We start from the raw sequence: 5,964 nt of genomic DNA, 5'->3' as shown, positions 1-5,964 counted from the left end.
TCTGTGTTGCGTTCAGTCGTCTGTGGGTGGGATGTGGCAGACAGAGACCCCATCCTCCCTCTCCCTCTGTAATCAGGATTAGTGGACGCTGCTGAGGACAGGGGGCGGGGCTCTTTAATGGATGCAGATTTACTAAATGGTGATTGAAGGTAAATCTCCATAACATCTCCCTGGGGCAGAGCTCCACCTGCTGGCAGCACGGTAGACACATGGACCAGGTGAGGCTGAGCATGTTGATATGAACCAAACCTCTGGTACCGGATTTTGGGGGGGGGGGGGGGGGATCTGGCATCTCTATGAGAGGACTGACCAGCATGAAGGCAGCAGAGTCTCTAACACTCACCTGAGAGCAGGTGTGTGCGGAGTCAGATTCTGATAATCACTGACATCTGCCTCCTCGTTATAATGACGACACACCTCTCCCTCTCTTAATTAACCTTAACCTCTGATCTCAGGTCTTTGTGGTAGAAAACTGATGTTTTATTTTCAAGTTCATACAGCAGCTTTAAACTCAAAGTTTACCTTTTTGAAGTCTGTTTAGGCAGTGCACATCACAAATATGGCTAAAGACAGATTTGTAATAACGTGATTTTGTCCTTGAACTACAATGAGAACAGATAAAAGAACGTTCTCGAACATGTGACTGACTGTTGGTGACAGAGATGATCTGTGAGACATTTCCAGCTCAGTGATCTGTGAACCATGCGTCCTGTTAGTGCCATCCTGCTGCTGCTGATGATGATGATGATGATGTGGGGCTCTGCAGAGGGTAAGAACCACACAAGTCACTGAGCTTCTCCACTGGAGCCCGACACCGACAGCACCGTTCCTGTCTTTAATCATATAGGGGACATGTGTAACAAGAATCCAACGGTACCGTGCCAACAGTCTCTGCCTGACGGACCGTGGTACAAGCTGGGTCACAACCGCTGCGTGACGGCCTTCTTCTACAAACCACATCTCAACTTTGATGATGCAGAGGTGTGACACACACAGGAAGTGACCTTTGACCTGTTCACACAGTCAGACAGGTGTGGTGATAGTATCAGAACTGATGATACTTCATCTACATGACCTGGAGAATGTGTGTGGACTAAATAGGTTTTAAATGCAGGACTTTTACTATGAATGGGCTTTACTTTATTGTATTCATACTTTTACTAAAGGTCAACATGAGGTGACAGTGGTGACTAACTCTTCTTCTCTCTGCTCACTTCAGAAAACCTGTCAAAAGTACACCGCTGGTGGTTTTAAAGGCCACCTGGTTACGATGCACAGCCAAGAGGAGCTGAATCAAGTGCTGTGTGCCATGTATAAAGTCCACACTGGAAAACCCCACTACTGGATTGGACTGAGGACACGACTGGTAAATACTAAGATTATAGACTGTGAAGACAAAATTAACCCTTTTGGAACAATCACTAATTCAAGATGAAACAAGCATCCTACTGAACAATAGTAAAATAGTCTTTTGTGAACTTCAGCAAACATCTTCATGCTTCTTGTTTCCTTTCTGTCTGAATTCAGCTCTTTGTCAACAATAAACTTCATCTGTCTGCATCTGAACAATGTGTCTTTCATTCCCTCTCCCTCCTACAGACTCATGTTACTTGAATACATTCTCCTGTAGGAAAACTGTCTGCTTGTATATGAGACAGGAAGCAGTCAGAACAACTCCATCAAGAATGCTCAGTTGTCACCTCTTTTGAAATCATGTAAAACGGTTATTAGCTCCACTGCAGAGCTTAAGTCATTAAGGTTATAAATATGCCTTTGATTGGTGATTTACAGGTTGCCTTGGACAGTGAAAAAACACAATCAGTGAAACTGACAACATCAACAATGTTTTATTATTAAGCCTCCATCCCTCCATCTTATTTTCCATGTCCACATCATCACCCACAGCTGGCTCTAGAAAACCAAGTGCACACTGGTCTGAGGTCTGTGTGATGTGCTTGGTCAGCCATTCAGGGAGGAGGTGGAAAATAAATCCACCTCAGCTCACTTTACTTGTTTCAACATCTGGGAGACTTTAATTGACCCTGTTTTCATGACTTCTATTAGACACATCCAGAGAAGAAAACTGAAGGCTGCCTGAACACAACTTAAATCTATCAGACGTGTGAAATATGAGCTTATGAGCTGCACCTGAAAGCAACAAAACTCTTCTGACAGTCAAAAGACCAAAAAAACCCAGTCAGCTTCCTGTTGGCTCCACTGTTAATAAAATGTTTTGATTAGTTTTGTGGGATCACTGTGTTCAGTTTATTGTGTTTGTGGATTTTGAATTGACTAACATCTTTCCAGCCATGCCGACAAAAACCAGAGGAAAAATGAAACTCAGAGAAATTCATCTTTGTACTTTAGTCAAGAAAACGTACAATCCAGTGTAACATGTAACTGTGTTCTCATGAATCAAACTTAAAACACACTGACTCTTCCTCAGACCAGGTCTCAGGCAGTCCCCCATGGTCCACCCTGAAGGAAGAAACACAGTCAGAATCATCATCTGCCTTCATATCCACCATCAAACAGGAAGCAGAGGTCCTCAGTTAGACAGAATGAGAGCTGCTGTTGTCTGTCCGTCTGTCCAAACCTGAGATTGTCCAGTCTGTCCACCTGTCCATGACAGGACAGAGTCCAGGCTTTGAATCCACCAAACCCTGATACAGGGAACTAGACAGTTTCATGTGCGCTTGCACTCTGTTTAACAGTGGCCATCTATCCTCATAACCTCAGAGTCCAAGTCTAACAGTGACGTCAGAACCAGTCTAACCTGTGGCAGAAAGCCAGTCAGATAAATGACACACCATATGCTGCAGTTCTACTATCTATCCACTACATGATGCTAACTCATGTAATGAGTTAAAGATCAGCTCAGCACCATCAGCTGCCTCACTTCTGACCAACAATAGAGCTCAGCAGCTCGGATCAACTCAGCTGTGGTGTACTTTATCCAAAACACAACTGAGTCTTTTTCAGCCTCATATTCTCCACAAATAGTCGAACCTCCCAGGTGTTTTGAATCCAGTGTTTGGTCTTTATACAGGCAGAAAACAACTAAGGTCTTTTACTCAGGTGAGCCTAACCCTAAAGGGTTTATAATCTGAGCCACTTCACTGCCGTTCATTCATCTCACAGGCTTACAACTGATCATGAGGTACAGCCTGAGGTGAAGACCATCGGCTCAGGTATGTGGCAGTCATCAATAAAATAGCTGATGTTCTGCATAAAAAACACAAACTTGGCGGCTCTGCATAGATCTTAGACCCAGACCATCCGTCAGGAGTCCATGTCTGCTGCCTGTCCGGGGGTTCAGGCCAGTGTTAAACCTGCTAAATGAAATATGTAAATCACAGAGAAAACAACATGGAGCTGCCAGAGGAAACACTGCTTGTGGTGGAAATTATGGGCTGTTACAGTCCGACAGCATTTCAGACAGCAGGAGACATCATCTCTTCCTCAGATAGTTACTTTAGACAGCGTTATGACCCGATGATCTGATGACAAAGTCACTCTTTGCAGCTTAGCCTCGATACATTCGGTACTTTAGGTGGACAGCCTTGCATTTCCCTTTAATGATTAGCTTCATGACACACAAAGATGAAAAGGTTAAAGCCATGAGTTATAGTTTTATCAGACTGATCTTTTCAATGTTCTCCACTACACTCGCCACATATCAAGATCTATGACCATGACTAACTCCTAAAACTGAAGACTTGTGGCTGATTTGAATTCTTCTGGGTGTTTTTCTGACGCAGTGTTTGTGTAGAAATGAAATGAAAACGAAGGAACAGAAACATATGTATGTACGTCTGATGTGGATGTGAGGAGACTAACATGGACTGATGTTCTGATTATCCCAGTCCAGTCCTACAGGAAACACTGTGGGGTCCTGTTGTCACGTGTCTACAACAGCTCTACTGAAAAACTCCACGTTTCATGACTGTTCTCATTATGTCACACCATATTGATTTTAGTTCAGCTTCCTCTTTAGGGCATTATTATGAAAAATCTGACCTGGAGCCAATCCCAGTTGACACTGGATGAGGTTGAGGAACACCCTGGACAGGTCGCCAGTCCATCACCGGGCTATGTAAAAAACTTTAAAAACTAAAAGTACATTTATACCACAGATAAATGAGAAGACCATGATGTTATGAACTTGTGTCCAGAGTCAACAAGAACATTTCAGCCTCTTAGAGTCAGAGAGAAAAGAATAATCAGGACATTGTCATACACCATGCAGACAAAGGTGGTGCCTTCGAGGTCCATGATAAATCTTCATACATACAAGAAGGTGAAAGACAACTAAGTGACAGAGATGTGTGTGTTCCTCTACAGCCAATCCTATTTTAAATGAAGACTGTGTTGAAACAGGCCTTATGAAGGGACCAATGTGTGGGGATGAATATGATTACATGGTTCAAGATGACCAGAAGAACACCGTCAGCAAAGGGCCAAAGCTTAGTCAAGAGAAATCCTCCATGGAGAGGTGATTAGGACTGAAGATCCTACAGAGGTACCTGGAGCTCAGTGAACTTCAGGTGAAGTGGTTTATTTTCCTGTACGTCTCATCAGTCGCCGATATCAGCCGCAGAATCAAACATCTTTAAGAACTGTTTATGTGAACGACTGGCGCCCTCCAGAGACGCTCCTCCACAGTCAGCAGGTCCAAGGAAACACCCAGAACAATCCTTAAAATCCGGGAACAAGGTAATGGCAGGATACGGATCAGAACAATCTGGCTCCAGTGCACCGTCACAGAAGTCAGCCAACAGTGCCACCTGATGACCGGTCAGCTTCTGTCTCCAGTGCTGTAGAGATGTGTATAAGAGACAGGTGGACGACGGCAGCCATCACCCCTCTCAGTCTGGTGGCCAGGACCTTGGACAGAATCTTATAGTCCGTGCAGAGCAGTGAAACAGGTCTCCAGTTTTTCAGCTCTTGCAGGTCACCTTTCTTCGGTAGCAGGGTGATGACCGCCCTCCTACAGCTCAGAGGCAGCCGTCCTGTCTCTAGGCTGGCTGAGATCACCTCCAGCAAGTCCTCACCCAGTACTGACCAGAACGCCTTATAAAAGTCCACAGGTAGACCATCCAAGCCTGGAGCTCTGCCACTGTGCAAACTCATCAGAGCCGCAGACAGTTCAGGAAGAGTTAACAGAGACTCCAGCTTGTCATTGTCCTTTGCTTCCACCTGAGGGAGACCAGTGAAGAAGCTGCTGCACAATGAAGAGTTCAATGTGAATTCACTCTTATACAAATCTTTGTAATAGCTGGCCGCTAGCCTCCTGATCCCAGCAGAGTCTGAGACCACAGAGCCGCTGCCAGACCGTAAAGAATGAATCACCTTCCTCTGACCATTCCTCTTCTCCAAGCCAAAGAAAAACTGAGAGGGGGCATCCATCTGTGAGACGTCCAGAAATCGTGACCTGACCAGAGCTCCCTGTGCTGCAATGCCCAGCAGGTTGGCCAGAGCCGACTTTTTGGATTTGAGGGAATCTAAAAGCCCTCGATCTCCTGTAGAATCTACCAAACCCTGCAGTTCTACCACCTGAATCTCTAGGTCCTGCATAGATCTGGTTAAATCTCTGGTGACATTGCGAGTGAACCTCTGACACAACTGTTTGATCTGAGCTTTGCCCACATCCCACCACTGTTGTACACAATTAAAATCACTCTTACAATGTCTGTGAGCAGCCCAAAAACACTCAAAAGCTGCTCGGAAATCCTTGCTCTGAAGCAATGAGCTGTTAAAATGCCAGTAGGCACTCTGCAAACGCACATTTTTGATATAAAACAGAGCTAAAAACAAGACAGTGGTCAGAGAAACCAACAGGGGTAATGTGACAACTGTTAAAAATGTTCAAACTGTGCTTAAAACCGTACAGACGGTCCAACCTGGCCAGAGATATTTTATTGTCCTTGCAGTGACTCCAGGTGTACTGCCTGTGATGTGCAT

General features: G+C 44.8%; 1 long non-coding RNA gene across 1 annotated transcript in view; it reads right to left on the bottom strand.

Annotated features, from left to right (window-relative positions):
- LOC111667211 (uncharacterized) overlaps positions 1-5,964 on the bottom strand; it is an 86,307-nt gene that overhangs the window by 46,836 nt on the left and 33,507 nt on the right. The gene's annotated exons all lie outside the window — the stretch shown is intronic.

The sequence above is a fragment of the Seriola lalandi genome, unplaced genomic scaffold (assembly GCF_002814215.2).
Source record: "Seriola lalandi dorsalis isolate HSWRI2012SDOR001 ecotype SW California unplaced genomic scaffold, Sedor1 jcf7180002054686, whole genome shotgun sequence".
NCBI classification, from domain to species: domain Eukaryota; kingdom Metazoa; phylum Chordata; class Actinopteri; order Carangiformes; family Carangidae; genus Seriola; species Seriola lalandi.
This window is presented reverse-complemented; position numbering and strand designations above follow the sequence as displayed.